At 41.9% G+C, this 18310-nt stretch overlaps 1 protein-coding gene across 1 annotated transcript in view; it reads right to left on the bottom strand.

The window, feature by feature from the left end:
* LOC127581990 (mitogen-activated protein kinase 10-like) overlaps positions 1-18310 on the bottom strand; it is a 200465-nt gene that overhangs the window by 120442 nt on the left and 61713 nt on the right. Inside the window, 1 exon segment of the mRNA XM_052036874.1 lies at positions 790-887. The gene's annotated coding sequence lies outside the window, so the exon portion shown is untranslated.

The raw sequence follows: 18310 nt of genomic DNA, 5'->3' as shown, positions 1-18310 counted from the left end.
GCATATAATTTTATACACTTCAATTAAATTATTCCTTACGTTTCTCTGTGACAACTCCAGAAGAGACAGTCTCTCCTCATAACTGTAATTCTCTAGCCCTGCATCATCCTCACAAACCATAAACAGTGCTCTAGCTGTGGCCCAACACTTTACACAGCTCTAGCTAGATCTCCAATCTTTAGTACTCTCTGTCTCAGCCAATAAAGCAAGTGTTCCATGTGCCTTCTTAACCACCTCTCTTACCAGTCCTGCCACCTTCAGGAATCTGACAATGCTCCCTCCTTTACACTATCCCACCACTTATTGCGTATTCCCTCTCCCACTGCATCACCTCTTCACTCTTTTACTTGCCAGCTTCCCTAAGACCAGAGGAGCCTGGTTAATTAAAAACATAATAATGTTAAAGTGGAGGCATACAGACACCCCAAAAACTTTTACTGACAAATTCAACCTCTGAGAGTGGATTGGTTGCTTGCTTCATGCCTTAGTTCCATTAAAACTGGAAGTAGTCATGGTCAAGGCAAAATATCTAGTCACTTCTATCTAACAGATCTATTATAACCTCTGTATAGGTATTAGAGATCTGCCATGAAGCCAATACCAAGTTAGGAACACAGCTCCTTTAATTTAGTTTTATCACTGCAAGTACGCTGTATTATGTTCTTATAACTGATAATAAAACAGAAATAACACAATTATTTCTTAGATGTGAGGGCACACACCACTTTGAATCACACTTTATATGAAAGACATAAATGAAATGGCAAAATGATTTAACAAATACTGTACCTTGTTTACCTGTAAGGAACACACACCTGACAAAACGCAATCTTCACATCCAGGATAGGTTCACTGCAGTAGTACAAGAAATGTCGGCTCATAAATACCTGCAGGGAAAATGAAAATGCAAAATAGTTTGTAATCCATTTCGCAATGAATTTATCCTCACTGAATTAAACAAGTTCACTTAAGGCTGGAGTGGCATGATAAATTAGATGTTAGTTTACACTGTATTGACATTTGCAATATTTGTACAGGGCCTGTAAATTACTTCTCATTCTCGATCCTTTTCAATCATTAAAATTGCAGTCTGTTCTACTGAAGTCAAAGCACAGCATGGGAATAGTGTCCTTAATTGGAAAGATATTGAAAAATCCAGAACAGTTTCAATTTGCACCGACTACATCCATACTGCAAACCTGCGTCACACAATTTATTTTGCTCAGCTATCAATTTTGGATAAGCTTTCCAATTTAATGGAAACCAGCCAGCAATTTCTGTTTATTAAGCCCAATGTAGAAAGGAGATACTTCATCACTTTGAAATATTTGAAAGATCAGTACCTTCTATATAAATGAGGAGAGACTGTAGGATATGTCTTATGAAAAGTCATCGACTTGAAACATTCACCATGTTTTTCTCTCTCTCAATTGTTGCCTGAGATGCTGAGTACCTAAAGCATTTTTGTTTTAATTTCACCAAAAACCAGCTACTGCACTATTTTTCTTTTGTAGTGACTTTTTAAATAAAAACCCTGAGCTTGAATTTGATGCACCTTATTTGCTAACCTGCAGGTTGAAGTTGCATCATAAATTCTGGACTACACAAATATAGAAAGAATGAAGTGGATATATCTTTAAAGTCTATATTCATAGCAAATATTTGATAGCATGAAAGCAGAGCAGAGAAAGTCAAGAATATGTTAAAATTTGTATCTGGCTTCTTTGAATTTTTCTTTGTTTTCTTGGAGTGCCAGATTCAGGATTTTATCTCTAAAGATTGTTTTCAGTATACTTAGCAGAAAACCATCTTGCTATTAAGACTTCTTGAAGATGTATGTTTGGTTTGACCTTTTAATAGTGATTTTAAGTAATATTTAATTAATCATCTGCAAGAGGTGGATATTCTTTGAAATCCCACGTTGAAAGCATACACTTGGATTTTTTGAATGTTGCTCTATTCAATTTGTAAAATGTATCTGTGTGTGTGTTGTGTATGTGTCTGTCGTGTGTGTGTGTGTGTGTGGTGTGTGTGTGGTGTACGTGTGTGGTGTGTGCGTGTGGTGTGTGTGTGTGCTGTGTGTGTGTGCTATGTGTGTGTGTGTATGTTTGTGTGTGTGTGTGTGTGGTGTACGTGTGTGTGTGTGGTGTGTGCGTGTGGTGTGTGTGTGTGTGTGTGTAAAGGAGCTGGGAGGGGCGGGGGAAGAACAGCAATCTGACCCTGAAAGTCTCCTAGTAACCTGTCAAGGAGGAAGGTCAATGTAGGGGTAATGACTTTGATTCACAATTAGTGAATCCTTGAGGAGAGGGGTAGGTTCTCAGTTGACAGGAACTCCACGATTAACAGTCCTCTTCTTCATCTCATTGTGTAAAGGTGCAGTTTTTTGTGATAGAGACACTGAACAAAAAGGCAGGAAATATACTTATAAAGCACCATCACCACCTGTAATAATGAGTAGTTCCATAAGTGGAGTCACCAGGTCCAAGGTTGTTATCAGCAAATGTATGATTAAAGACAACAGGTGCAAACCCCAAAAGACTTGATCCTGTCTTTAGAGAGGAAGCCAGATACGTCCTTTTTGTTTTCATTTGTTGAGCAGCGTTGGGAAATACAGATCCCAATTCTTCTTTAACAAAACTGTTCATTCATACCTTCTAAATACAGAAGCCACTAATTGGTTTGAAATCTGTGAGTCGACTCCACACAGGGTTTATTTGTCCTGAGAGAAGTTGTATGCTGTATACAATGCATTCCAGTAAAGGGTAATGTTCTCTGCTGCCATCCCTGGATCTTTTTTTCCCTTATCCAGAAAATGGACAGAAATGTATCCAGGATAATCATAACTGTGTAGTTCACATAAGGGAGGAACAGGTGATGGTAAGTCTGTCTAAGTATCTAGCATAGAACTCAAAATGGTGATGGATAGCCTTGAAAAATCTAAATCATCAAAAGGGAAAAAAATATACATCAGCACTGAGGTTAGAACACTTGTTGGTATGCCATCTTGGAGCTGAATTTCCTCTCCATGTACAATGTCCACCTACTCCGAGGGACAGGAAATCTGATCAGGTATCCGCGCAGCCAGTTTTCCACGCAGTCAGTTCACAGTGTGCATTTACTGGTACTGGATAGATAGAGCAGGGATTCATTTTCAACAGAAAATATTGGATGCCAGTCAGTAAATTGGAGATACCAAATCAATTAAATAATTCTGATAAAACAAGCAGGCTTTTCAAGCAAATTATAATTCACACTAATTGAATTACATTGAAAAATATTTTTTTAAACCCATTTCATATCAAATTCCTAAAGTTGGCAACGATGTATAGATCTGTAACTGCAGTGGAAATCTAGTATCTGCCTCTGTCAGGCCTGATGCAGTGACAGATTAAAGGGTGGCACAGAGACAACATTTCCCAACATTGAGCTCCAATGACCTTAGCCTCAAGGAAACCCATATTACCTCGACAGGACTTGCCTGGGAGTCCAGGCCTAGGTCACTTCATGACCTCTTGAACTGAAATTTGCAAATCTACTGTTAATGAATGAAGAAAGACCTAGCTAGTCTATAAAATAATTTTTAAATTAATTTCAGATAATTCTTGAAGATTTATGATAAAGCTATTGTAAAAGAAAACAGAATAAAGTTGTTTTGCCAGGACAATTGAATAGAAATACTATACAGTCTGTGACTAAATTTTCGGCTAGCCTTTGTTGAAAATGATACATCTGGTTTTGGCCTCTTGACATGTTGTATGGTACACAGGTTCTTAAATTACCATAATGGCCAACAGAGCTTGCTACTGCATACATTTGTAGGTTTTAAGAAGGTTTTACTGAAGGCTTTAAGTGAGTGAAAGGATAGATGAAGTGTTCTGCATTTGACTTACATAAGTTAGGGAGAACTTCTAACATAACTTCCAATAAAGGTTGGTAACATTTCAGGAGCTACTTCTTTTCACAAAGGATAGTTAATCCATGGAATAAGTTGCAGACTTGCACTGTTTGCATAGTTTTGCTCCATGCATTCAAAGGAGAACGGGTGAATTTTTGATTGGCTGATTTTAATGTATATAAGTAATTATGGTACTAAATGATGCATCTCCCAGCCATTGTGTTCTTCTGCAACATTCTGGGTTTTCAGAAATGAATCTCCTCAGGTTCAATTTTCTTAAATCTGTCCTAAATCTAATATGATATGATTGAAGGTTGGGGTTAACTGATTGGATCTGGTTGTGATGATCCTTGTCTGGACTGCTGTGACACTATCATTGCCTTTGATGTGTCAGCTCAAAGTTGGATGTTAACTGGTGCTGTACTTGGAAGAGCGACCCTTTAGCCCTATTCTCTGCTTTCCGTTTTGAAGCCAGTTAGCAATCCATTCTGCAACTTAACCCCTTAAATCCACTTGCTCTGACCTTATTGATTAATTTATTATAATGCCAATTTATTGAAGGCCTTTTGGAAACATTGATTAATTACGCTTATAGTATTAAGCATGACTAATCATTTTATTACCTTGTCAAAGAATTTCAGAGAATTTGGTCAAGCAAGAATCCAAGTTTCCTATTCTTTGTTCTTTTTTTGCTTTTAGATGATTTTCTATTTACTATTTTGAGAAGATTGCAATAATTTTTCCAGCTGATTAGTCTATAATTTCCTGGACATGATACATCTTTTCCACTCTTATCTTCTGATGTTATGTCCACCTGATCTGTCTTCAAGGTTGAATACTAATGTACTTATTTAATATTTCTGCCACTTCACAACTCCTGTGAGTTATCCTGAACATTCCTTAATGGCTCTGTTCCCAAGTTAAATTATTTATTTTATTTTATTGATCTGTACGAATTTTACTGTTTTACTTAATTTTCCATGATAATTTTGTGATTAATCTGTTATCCAAATTGTTTAATGAATTATCTCCCAATTGTCACACTCTCCTCTACTGTTCTTGATTTTCAGCAAGATATATCTTTCCTTGGTCTGTTGAAAACTATTTTCTCATTACTGTTTGCCAAAATTGTTGCCCATTTTATTTTCCCAGTTTAGATCCTCACAACTAGCTTTTCTCCAATCCATGACTCTGGTCTTGTTCATCCTTATATCCTTCTCAATTATTGCCTTGCAATGATTTATATCTTTTTCACCATTGCCTGGATGTTTCAATACTCTTATGTGCTATTGTTCATTCACCATTCCTGGAGCATGTGCAGAATTCTTCCTTCTTGTGAATTACACACACCAGGTTACAAAGATGTCCTATGTAGATTGTAGGAATTCCATTCCCTTATCCATTTTATCCGCCACGTCTGTTTAATTAGATTCAAGAAGTCTTTTTTTAACCCATTTCCCTATTTTGGATACACTTCTTCCTCCACTTCCCCTTCTCATGTTAGATGGTCTGTAGATTACTCCTATTGGTGTGATTGTTCCTTCATTTGTGTTGAAATTGCAGAACCACTAAAGGAGGGAATGGAATATTATTCACACAATGGATGTCCCACTACATTAAAATTCAGTTGTGCAAAAAAAAGGCAATTTACATTGTCAAGTTTGAGAATGTGTGACTTGGTACTTTCCTCCTTATGCCAAGCTGGAAGATTGGCCAGAGGCCCAGTTGGCGTGGAGGGGAATTGGAGCCCAGTTTCTGAGTGGGTCGTTAGGGATCAGTGAGGTAATTTGGGTCGGAGTCGGAGCCCAGCTTATGGATCAGGAGGAAATTGGGGTGGGAATCAGAGTGGAATTGGAGCCAAGCGGCTGGGGATCAAGGAAGCCAGCCAGCAGTGATGGCAAAGGTGGGCTGCGGATGGGGTTTAGATGGAGGAGACATTGCAGAGCAGAATCAGGAGAGAAGGATTATGGTTGAGGCTAGGAGATCAGGATTGGAGGTTGGCATCAAGATGTGTGGGGCAGAAATCAACAGAGGTAACATGTGGGGGTATCAAAAGTTTGGGCAATGGAGTTGCAAAGTAGTTTAGAGATAGGGGTGGCCTGAGTATTTAGGTAAGTTGTTCACTTACCAGCAGGTTTCCTTGGTCAGTTCTGTGGTATTGAGATCAGATTGTCCTGGGAGTGTCTGATGATGGATTGCCTTGGACAACAAGTTCCCTGCAGTGCTCCTGAAGAAGCCATGCATGTATGGCTCCATAAGAATAATGTTACCCATGTGACCCTGATACAGAAAACACATGGGTAACATTTGCAAGGGTGACTCAGGACAGGAAGTGTCCAATTATATCAAATGATTACATGTTATTCAACTCAGAAATGGATGCAAGCACACTTCATTCTCAGCTAAATCAATTTTTAATCAGATAGTGATGAAAAAAACATTATCCAATCTAATTTCCAGGCAATTATCTTTTATTTCCAACCACATGAATTCTAATTCTGTCTTACTGATGCCAAATTATTTTCTCCAAAGCCTTTACGTAATCCTTAGTAAGTATAGCTACTCTGCCATGTTTAATCCCCAGACCTGATTTTTTTCTGTAGCCACGTCTCAGTAATCTTCACCATATGAGCTTCCTTATAACATAGTATTGCTTATTTGTTTGATATTGACACTGTGTGTATTGTTGTACTTATAAAATTGCAGTTCCTTTTAAATTATATTTAAACATATTTTTGTATTCTTAACACTTTATTCCTTGACCAATGCTACTTTTCCTTATTTTTGTTTTTCATAGACTCTCCTTTCTTATTCCATTCATTTTTAGATTTATAAATACCTACCCCATCTTTCTAGTTTAAAGTCATTGACACCTCCCTATTTAACCTTTCCACCTGATACTGGGCCCAATCCAGTTCAAACAAAGCCCATCTTATAAATTTGGCTCCTTCCTGGTACCAGTGTCCCCTGAAGAGAAACCCACCTTTCCTACATCTGCCTTTTAGCTATGTGTTACTTCTGATTCACCTCTTTCTATGTCAATTGCCTTTTTGGGACCAAAGATCCTGCTTTTCAGTTTATCGCCCGACAAATTCACCAGGACCTCCTTCCTGTTATAACCATCTTGTTTGTTCTAACAAAGAGACCAATAATAGAATTCTCCATTACCACTTCCTCTCCAGTCTCCTCAAGATATTCTTTCCTTGACACAGGACTCTTCCTTGTGGCTGCAGAGGATGCAATCTAACCCCGTAATTGTACAGCCTGTATCACTACCATGCTTCTGTTCTACTCTCTGCCTTCCTGGCCAGTCTTTAAGCTGTGTTGCTTTGGGCTACATTGTTACCGTCCTCCCTGCATTTTTTCTCCCTGTTCTCAGAGCTAGTGGTTACATCTTACGTATTGGAGAGGGCCACTGTCTGCACAAGCTGCTTATCAACCTCTCCTAAGTCCCTGCAATTCCACTCCCCAACATTCACACTCTCCCCTTCCCGAAACGGTGCTTTTGGTTTGTGACTGTGCTCTGGATAAAGCCGGCCAGGATTTTCTACCCCTCCCCTATGTTTCAGAGCATCACTAAGTTGCTCTTGAGCTCAATGACAAAATAAGGCAGAAATCTTCAAACAGAACATTGAATCTGTTCGCTTTCATCATATGACCTGAAACATAACAAGCACACCATGCCATATGCGAACACAGCCCACAGCCTTTTAACTGGTGCTGTAGAGTGCCACCTCTATGATATGAAGAGCTTGTATTTTCTACATGATTCATTTAATTTGCAGTTATTATTGGAGTAAGATGGATAGATTGTAACTTTAAATCTAATTCACAAATGTTTAAGTACAGGACTTAAATAATTTTTCATCATTTTGTATCAGAAATAACACTGATTTTTTTGAACTGCAACAAAATGAATACATAGAATTCTGAAATCTTTGACAGTCAATTGTTTCTCTTCAAAAATAGGATGGTTAAGAAAAATTGATTGACAATATTTTGCAAATGTTGTTTTATAAAAAAAGTTGGTCCAAATATATATCACAATGGCTCATGGAAACCTTTGCCCATAGAATTATTTTAAATTAACTGCACTGTGATTCAGAAATGCTTTTATTTACCATTAAATTGAGGTGATACTTCTTTTCTTCTAGGTTCCCTGCAGTGTGTAATATACCCAAGGTTACCAAGGCACCTTCACATTCTGCTTCATGATAAACTATTACAAATAGCTCTCTCTCTCTTTGTGGTTATAGCTCTTTGCATTATTTGAGGCTAAGCCAAAATTAGGATCTCATTAAACAAGGAATCAGATAGAAACACAGCAATATGTACAATTTTATTACATTAATTCCATCTCTTAAAAAAACGCATTCAGTCCTCAGATGTAGCTGTTTCTCTGTGGTTTATTTTTTAGTCCGTGTACTATTTGCCGAATGCTCATAATCAACATTTTTTTGGTTCATGTTCAAGCATGAGGCTTCACATGCCTAGAAAGTCAGGTGCGGTACAATGCTTTTATAAGTGCAACATATATTAGTGCAAAAGGTTTAGATCGGGCAGAATTTGTTAGGTGTGCCCAGGAAGGATTCCTGACAGAGTATGTGGACAGGCCAACAAGAGGAGAGGCCATACTGGATCTATTACTAGGCAGGTGACAGACCTCTAGGTGGGCGAGCATTTCAGAGGTAGAGACCACAACTCCCTCAGCTTTAGCATAGCCATGAACAAGGGTAGGAGCAGACAATATGGGAAAGTTTTTAATTGGGGGAGGGCAATCTGAGCTTGTGAGTTTCACCTTGCAGAGTTGGGAGTTGGAGTCAGATTTGAAGCAGGACCTTTCAAAAGAGGTGAGTCTCTGTGCCTGAGCTTGTGAGTTTCACCTTGCAAGAGTCTAAAGGAGGCACATTTACAAATTGTTACCAGTTGATTGGCTTATTAACAGCAGCAAATAAAGGGAAAGCAAGTATAAAGGGAGTGGCCATTGTGTGAGTGGACTAGTATTGGGGGGGAAGCTGATGCTTTTTGGTTCAAGAGGCTTTGGTGAGAAGAGGTGAAGGTAAGTCTCTTTCTTTAATTTGGTGTTCTAAGTAGTGAGAATGGCTCCTGGGTCAGTGGTGTGTTCAGCTTGTGAGATGTGGGAGTTCTGGGAGACATCCAGTCTCCCTGACAACTACATCTGCATGAGGTGCATCCAACTGCAGCTCCTTATAGACCATGTTAGGGAACTGGAGCTGCAGCTGGATGACCTTTGGTTCCTATGGGATACTGAGGAGTACGGAGACAAGAGCTACAGGGAGGCAGTCACACTGAAGCTGAAGGAGGCAGGTAGCTGGGTGACTGTCAGGAGAAGGATGGAGAATAGGCAGCTAGTGCAGAGTACCCCTGTGACTGTTCCCCTCAGTAACAGGTATACTGCTTTGGATACTGTTTTGGGGGTGGGGGAAACCTACTGGGGAAAGCTGCAGTGAACAGGTCTCTGGCACTGAGCCTGGTTGTGTGGTGCAGAAGGGGGGGGGGAGGGGGCATAAAGGAGAGCAGTAGTGACAGAGGATTCCATAGTAAGGGGGCACACAGGAGATTCTGTGAAAGAGACTCCTGGATGGTATGTTGCCTCCCTGGTGCCAGGGTCTGGGATGTCTCTGATCGGGCCCACAGCATTCTGAAGGGGGAGGATGAATAGCCAGAGGTTGTGGTGCATATTGGTACCAATGACATAGGTAGGAAAAGAATTGAGGTCCTGAAGAGGGAATATAAGGAACTAGGTAGGAAGCTGAAAAGCAGGACCTCAAGGGTAGTAATCTCTGGATTGCTGCCTATGCCATGTGCCAGTGAGGGTAAGAATAGGATGATCTGGCAGATGAATGTGTGGCTGAGAAATTGGTGCAAGGGGCAGGGTTTCAGGTTTGTTGATCATTGGGATATTTTCTGGGGAAGGTATGACCTGTACAAAAGGGATGGGTTACACCTGGACTGGAGGGGGACCAATATTCTTGTGGGCATATTTGCTAGAACTGTTGGGGAGGGTTTAAGCTAGTTTGGCAGGGATATGGGGACCAGAGTGATAGGTTGGAGGTTGGTTCATTTAGTATACAAGTAGATGCAGAGTGTAGAAAGACTGAGGAAGGATAGGCAGTTGGGTAAAATTGCAGTGGGATGGACTGAAGTGTCTACTTTAATGTGAGAAGTATCAGGAACAAGGCTGATGAACTTAGTGTGGGTAAGTACATGGAACTATAATGTGGTGGCCATTACAGAGACTTGGCTGTTGCAAGGGCAGGAATGGCTGCTGGATATCCCAGGGTTTAGATGTTTCAAAAGGGACAGGGACTGAGGTAAGAGGTGGGGGAGTGGCTTTGTTGATCAGGGACAGTATCACAGCTGTAGAAAAGGAGGATGTCCTGGAGGGATCATCCACTGAGTCAGGTGTGGGTGGAAGTCAAACAGGAAGGGAGCAATCACTCTATTGGGAGTATTCTACAGATCCCACCCCGCCCCCCCCCCCCCCAATAGCAGCAGAGATGCTGAGGAGCAGATTGGGAGGCAGATTTTGGAGAGGTGCCAAAAAACAGGGTTGTTGTGGGTGATTTCAACTTCCCTAATATTGATTGGAACCTCCTTAGTGTAAAGGGGACAGAATTTGTTAGGTATATCAGGAAGGATTCCTGACACAGTATGTGGACAGGCCAACTAGAGAAGAGGCCATACTGGACCTGGTACTAGGTAATGAGCCTGATCAGGTTTCAGATCTCTTGGTGGGAGAGCATTTTGGAGATGGTGACCATTACTCCTTGACCTTTACCATGTCCTTGGACAGGGATAGGAGCAGATGATATGGGAAAGTATTTAACTGGGGGAGGGGGAATTATCCTGCTATTAGGCAGGAGTGTAAATTGGGAACAGATGTTCTTTGGGGAAGTGCACAGTGGAAATATGGAGGTGGTTTAAGGAATACTTTCCTGGGGCTCTAGATAGATTTGTCCCATTGAGGCAAGGTAAGGATGGTAGAATGAAGGAACCATGGTTGACATGAGATGCAGAATATCTCTTCAAGAGGAAGAAAGAAGCTTACCTGAGGTTTAGAAAGCATGGATCAGACAGGGCTCTGGAGAGTTACAAGGTTGCCAGGAGGGAGCTTAAGAATGGACTTGGGAAAGTTAGGGAGCATGAGAAGTCCTTGAGGAGTAGGATCAAGGAAACCCCAAGGTGTTTGACACGTGAAGAATAAGAGGATAACTAGAGTGATGGTAGGACTGATCAGGGATAAATGAGGAAACATGCCTGGAGTCAAGAGGTAGGGAAGGTCCCTAATGAATATTTGGCTTCAGTATTCACCAGAGAGTGACCTTGATGTTTGAGGATGGCATACAACAGGCTGATATGCTAGGGGCATGTTGACATGAGGAACAAAGATGTGCTGGAACTATTGAAAAACATCAGGATAGAGGAGTCACTGGGGCCAGATGGGATATATCCAAGGTTATTTTGGGAAGAGATTGCTGTACCTTTGGCAATCATCTTTGCGTCCTCACTGGCCACAGGAGTAGTGCCAGATGATTGGAGGGTGGCAAATGTTGTTCTTTGGTTTAATAAAAGGAGTAGGGATAACCCTGGGAATTGCAGATCAGTGAGTCTTACTTCAGTGGTGGGCAAATTACTAGAGAATATTCTTAGGGACAGGATTTATGGGCATTTGGACATGCATAGGCTGATTAGGGACAGTCAGCATGGCTTTGAGGGGCAGGTCGTGCCTCACCAAAGCACATTGAAGGTAGAGCAGTAGATGTGGTGTACATGGATTTCAGTAAGGCCTTTGATAAGGTTCCTCATGGGAGGCTTATTCAGAAAGTCAGAAGATCCAGGGAAACTTGGCTGTGTGGCTTCAGAATTGGTTCACTCATAGAAGACAGTGGTGGTAGATGGTGTGTATTCTGCCTGGAGGTCAGTGACCAGTGGTGTTCCATGGAGATCTGTTGTGGGATCCCTGATCTTTGATTTTTATAAATTACTTGGATGAGGATGTGGAAGGGTGGGTTAATAAGTTTGCTGATGATACAAAGGTTGGTGGTGTTGTGGATAGTGTAGAAGGTTGCTGTAGACTACAGCAGGATTGATAGAATGCAGGGCAGGGCTGAGAAGTGGCAGATGAAGTTCAACCTAGATAAGTGTGAAGTGATACATGTTAGGAGATCAAATTTGAAGGCAGAATACCAAGTTAATGGCAGAACTCTCAGCAGTGTGGAGGAACAGGGATCTTGGGGTCCATGTCTATAGATCCCTCAAGGTTGTCACACAGGTTGATAGGGTTGTTAAGAAGGTGTATGGAGTGTTAGCCTTCATTAGTCAGGGTATTGAGTTCAAAAGCTGCAAGGTGATGTTGCAGCTCTATTAGAACTCTGGTTAGACCACACGGAGTATTGTGTTCAGTTGTGGTCACCTCATTATAGGAAGGATGTGAGAACTTTGGAGAAGGTGCAGAGGAGATTACTAGGCTGTTGCCTGATTGGAGAGCATGTCCCTATGAGGATAGGTTGAGTGAAGCTAGGGCTTTTCTCTTGGAGGAGAGGAGGTTGAGAGGTGACTTGATTGAGGTGTACAAGATAAGAGGCATAGATTGAGTGGACAGTCAGACTTATCCCAGGGGGACAATGGCTAACACAAGGGGGCATAATTAAGGTGATTGGAGGAAGGTATAACAGGGATGTCAGGGGTAATTTTTTAACACTGGTGGGTGCATGGAATGCACTGCCAGCAGAGGTTGAGGGCAGATACATTAAGGACATTTAAGACACTCTTAGACACAATGATAGAGAAATGGGGGGGGGGGGGGGTGGTGGGCTATGTGGGAGGGAAGGGTTGGATAGAGCAGGATAAAATGTTGGTGCAACATTGTGGGTCAAAGGGCCTGTACTTTGCTGTAGTGTTCTGTTCTAAATTACAATGGTATTAGGCAGGAACTTGGGAGTGTAAATTAGGAACAGATGTTCTCAGGGAAATGCACAGCAGAAATGTAGAGGTTGTTTAGGGATCACTTGCATGGAGTTCTAGATAGGTTTGTCCCACAGAGGATGGTAGGGTGAAGGAACCATGGTTGACAAAAGGTGAAACATTTCTTCAGGAGGAAGAAGGAAGCATACTTGAGGTTTAGGAAGCAAAAATCAGGTAGGGCTGATTTATAAGGTAGTCAGGAAGGAGCTTTAAAAGGGACTTGGGAGAGCTAGAAGGGGACATGAGAAGGCCTTGGTGAGTAGGATTAAGAAAAACTCCAAGGCATTCTACGCATGAAGAACAGAAGGATGACTGGAGTGATGGTAGGACTGGTTAGGGATAAAGGGGGGGAAAAATGTGCCTGGAGGTGGGGGAGGTCCTTAATGAATACTTTGCTCAGTATTCACCAGGGAGAGGGACTGTGACAAATGTGAGGTCAGTGTAGAACAAGCTAATATGTTGGAGCATCTAACAGTTAGAGCTAGTGTTGGAGCTTCTAAAAAGAACATTAGGGTAGATAAGGCCGCAGGCTGGATGGTATATACCCCAGGGTACTACAGGAAGTGAAGAAGATTGCTCAGGTGTTGACAATGATCTTTGCATCTTCCCTGGCCATGAGTGGTATTGGAGGATGGCAAATATTCTTCTGTTGTTGAAGAAAGGTGATAGGGATAGGCCTGGGAATTATAGACCAGTGAGTCTTGCATCAGAAGTGGGCAAACTATTGGGGAGGATGCTTAGGGACAGGATTTACAAGCATTTGGAGAACCCTTGTGTTATTAGGGATAGTCAACATGGCTTTGAGGAGCAGGTCATGTGTCACAAGCCTAACTGAGTTTTTCAAGGAGGTGATAAAACAAATTGAAGGTAGACCAGTGGATGTGGAGTATATAGATTTTAGTAAGGTGTTTGACAAGGTTCCCTATGGTAGGCTCATCCAGAAAGTCATGAGGCATGGGATCCAGGGAGACTTGGTTGCATGGATTTGGAATTGGCTTGCCCACAGAAGGCAGAGGGTGGTAGTAGATAGAGTATTCTGCCTGGAGGTCAGTGACTAGTGGTATTCCACAGGAATCTGTTCTGGGACCCCTGCTCTTTGGAAGTGGAGGGATGGGTTAGCAAGTTTAGATGACATGAAGGTTGGAGGTGTTGTGGATAATGTAGAAGATTGTTGTAGGTTGCAATGGGATATAGACAGAATGCAGAGTTGGGTGGAGAAGTGGCAGATGGAGTTCAATCTGGATAAGTGTCAAGTGATGCACTCTGCCTTCAAGTTTGATCTTCCAAAGTAAGGTTAATGGCAGGATTCTTCCATGTGGAGGAACATGGGGATCATGCCAACCACCGTCAATGCAAAATACAAATTAATTCTCACTAGCAGAAAAAGATTTGTCAATTGTGGATTATTTTGCACCAAAACTTCTAGCTTAAATGGAACATAAGCAGGTATCTCTGTACATTTGTCTGCTGGATAGAGGCCACATTTATCAAGTTCTGATAAACCTTGACTAAAGATATTTGGGGAAACAAGCTTTGCAAATGTCACTGTCAGACTCAATTTTATTTGGCATATAAACACTCCTCAAATGAGTTGGAAGATATTGAATGCAAACTGTAGATCAGATTCACTTCCCTCTCAGCTGATAAATATCTCAGCCTACCTTGCTTATAGGCTCAGGTCTCCAACCTGCTTGTTTTAATTCTTTGAGGGCTTGTTTATGTAACTTAGGCTGATAGTTTGATGCTGTGGGACTGCTGAATTATTATAGATGAGGGGTTATAAATTAATCCAGGCTTGTTTTCAGATCTTGTTTTCAATCCAGGTTTTCTATGAGCAGCATTTGAAAGGGCAAATGAGATACCAGAGGCCAGCTCTGAACTGGGTCTCAAACAACCTCTGGTAATTTGGTCAAAATGATTGACTCTATGGGATAACACCTGATCATATACACCAAAGCTTCCAATGTGCCCAGTTCCAGTCCATCCTCTTCTGATGCAATTCCTACCAAAACAGATGTCGCACCAGAATGTGTGATGTTTCCCACCACTTCAGTGGCCGTTTAGTTTATCTATTATAGGTTTTGACTCCTTGCATAACTGCAATGTCTTACTTAATGTATCTGCTGCACTTCTGGATACATTGGAGTTATCATGGAGAACACATACCTGAAGTCAGTGCCCAGCCTTGCTTTTCTCTGCAAAAATTTAGCTAGTTCCCAACCAATGTACTTGCCCAGGAGCCTCTAGTGTTCTGCTCCCACTTGTGCAGATCACAAGATCACAAGATAAGGGAGCAGAAGCAGGCCATTCGGCCCATCGAGTCTGCTCCAAGGAAAAGGGAAAAAGAAATGGGGTGGGAAAAAAAGAGAGAGAAAAAAAAACTATTCTAATCCCATTTGCCAGCCTTATCCCCATATCCCTTGATACCCTGACTATTTAGATATCTGTCTATCTCCTCCTTGAACACCCCCACTGATCTGGCCTCCACTGCTGTGCGTGGCAAGGAGTTCCACAATTTCACCACCCTCTGGGTAAAGAAACTTCTCCTCATCTCTGTCTTGAAACTGTACCCTCTAATTCTAAGATTGTGCCCTCTGGTCCTGGACACGCCCACCAAGGGAAACAGCCTAGCCACATCTACTCTATCCTTACCTGTCAACATTTTAAATGTCGCTACGAGGTCCCCTCTCATCCTTCTGTACTCCAGCGAGTACAGTCCAAGAGCCGACAAACGCTCATCATACTTAAGCCCTTTCATTCCTGGAATCATTCTCGTAAATCTCCTCTGAACCCTCTCCAACGTCAGCACATCCTTCCTAAGATGCGGGGCCCAAAACTGCGCACAGTATTCCAAATGAGGCCTCACTAGCGCCCCGTAGAGCCTCATCAACACTTCCTTACTTTTCTCCCACAACCTTCACTTGCCAACAATCACTAGTTAGCTATTTCCACACTCAAAAGGCTGTCAGCACCTTGATTTGTTACCATGGTCACCAGTGTCGGCTTGGAATCAAACCTGTGACTAGTGGTGTGCCTCAGGGATCTGTGCTGGGACCATTGTTGTTTGTTGTCTACATCAATGATCTAGATGATAATGTAGTAAATTGGATCAGCAAGTTTGCTGATGACACTAAGATTGGAGGTGTTGTAGACAGTGAGGAAGGCTTTCAAAGCTTGCAGAGGGATCTGAACCAAATGGAAGAATGGGCCAGAAAATGGCAGATGGAATTTAATGCAGACAAGCATGAGGTGTTGCATTTTGGAAGAACAAATCAAGGTAGGACATACACAGTAAATGGTAGGGCACTGAGGAGTGCAGAGGAACAAAGGGATCTGGGAGTTCGGGTACATAATGCCCTGAAAGTGGCATTGCAGGTAGATGGGGTTGTTCTTAAAAAAAAGGCTTTTAGCATCCTGGCGTTCATAAATCAAAGTATTGAGTACAGGAGTTGATGTTATGGTGAGGTTGTATAAGACATTGGTGAGGCCAAATTTGGAGTATTGCATGCAGTTCTGGTCACCTAACTATAGGAAGGATGTCAGTAAGATTGAAAGAGTGCAGAGGAGACTTACTAGAATGTTGCCAGGTCTTCAGGAGTTGAGTTACAGGGAAAGATTGAACAGGTTAGGACTTTATTCTTTGGAGCGTAGAAGAATGAGGGGAGATTTGATAGAGGTTTACAAAATTGAGGGGTATAGACAGAGTTAATGCGAATAGGCTCTTTCCACCTAGATTAGGAGAGATAAGCAAGAGAGGACATGGCTTTAGGGTGAAAGGGAAAAGGTTTAGGGGGAACTTCTTCACTCAGAGTGGTGGGAGATGGAATGGGCTGCCATCTGATGTAGTAAATGCAGGCTCACTCTTGAGTTTTAAGAATAAATTGGATAGATACATGGACGGGAGAGGTCTGGAGGGTTATGGACTGAGTGCAGGTAAATGGGACTAGTGGAATAACATTTTGGCACAGACTAGAAGGGCCGAATGGCCTGTGTTCTGTGCTGTAGTGTTCTACGGTTCTAACAGGTTTTCATGAAAGGTAAATCACATTTGATAAATTTGCTAGAGTTCTTAAAGAATGTAACAAGCAAAGTCAATAGATGTAGTTATTCGGATTTCCAGAAGGCATTTGACAAGGTGCCATATAAAAGCACAGCTCATGATTTTGAGATTTATAAAATCAGAGGGAAATAAGATGATCATCCGTCTTTTTTCCAGGGTAGGGGAGTCTAAAACTAGAGGATGATGGGTATGTGGAATATCACAAAATCACAAGATAAGGAAGCAGAAGCAGGCCATTCGGCCCATCGAGTCTGCTCCAAGGAAAAGGGAAAAAGAAATGGGGTGGGAAAAAAAAAGAAACAAAAAACTATTCTAATCCCATTTGCCAGCCTTATCCCCATATCCCTTGATACCCTGACTATTTAGATATCTGTCTATCTCCTCCTTGAATACCCCCACTGATCTGGCCTCCACTGCTGTGCGTGGCAAGGAGTTCCACAATTTCACCACCCTCCGGGTAAAGAAACTTCTCATCTGTCTTGAAACTGTACCCTCTAATTCTAAGATTGTGCCCTCTGGTCCTGGACACGCCCACCAAGGGAAACAGCCTAGCCACATCTACTCTATCCTTACCTGTCAACATTTTAAATGTCGCTACGAGGTCCCCTCTCATCCTTCTGTACTCCAGCGAGTACAGTCCAAGAGCCGACAAACGCTCATCATACTTAAGCCCTTTCATTCCTGGAATCATTCTCATAAATCTCCTCTGAACCCTCTCCAACGTCAGCACATCCTTCCTAAGATGCGGGGCCCAAAACTGCGCACAGTATTCCAAATGAGGCCTCACTAGCGCCCCGTAGAGCCTCATCAACACTTCCTTACTTTTATACACTATACCTCTCGAGATGAATGCCAACATAGCATTCGCTTTCTTAACCACCAATCCAACCTGGTGGTTAACTTTTAAGGTATCTTGTATGAGTACCCCCAAGTCCCTTTGTACTACCGCACTATCAATCTTCTCTCCTTCTAGATAATAATCTACCCGCTTATTTCTACTTCCAAAGTGTACAACTGCACATTTCTCAACATTGAATCTCATCTGCCATTTCCTTGCCCATTCTCCTAAACTGTCTAGGTCCCTCTGCATTCTTTCTATTTCCTCTATGCTCCCTACTCCTCCACTTATCTTGGTGTCATCCGCAAACTTAGCCACACAACCATTTATTCCATCATCCAAATCATTGATGTACAAGGTAAAAAGGAGAGGCCCCAACACCGACCCCTGCAGCACACCACTAGTAACCGGTAACCAACCAGAACGAGATCCTTTTATTTCCACCCTTTGCTTCCTGCCAACCAGCCAATTCTCCACCCATTTTGCTACCCTGCCCATAATTCCATGACCTCTCATCTTATTAATCAGT

The sequence above is a fragment of the Pristis pectinata genome, chromosome 2 (genome assembly GCF_009764475.1).
Source record: "Pristis pectinata isolate sPriPec2 chromosome 2, sPriPec2.1.pri, whole genome shotgun sequence".
In the NCBI taxonomy this organism is placed as follows: domain Eukaryota; kingdom Metazoa; phylum Chordata; class Chondrichthyes; order Rhinopristiformes; family Pristidae; genus Pristis; species Pristis pectinata.
The sequence above is the reverse complement of the archived record's forward strand: the minus strand, read 5'-3'. Positions and strand labels throughout refer to the sequence as shown.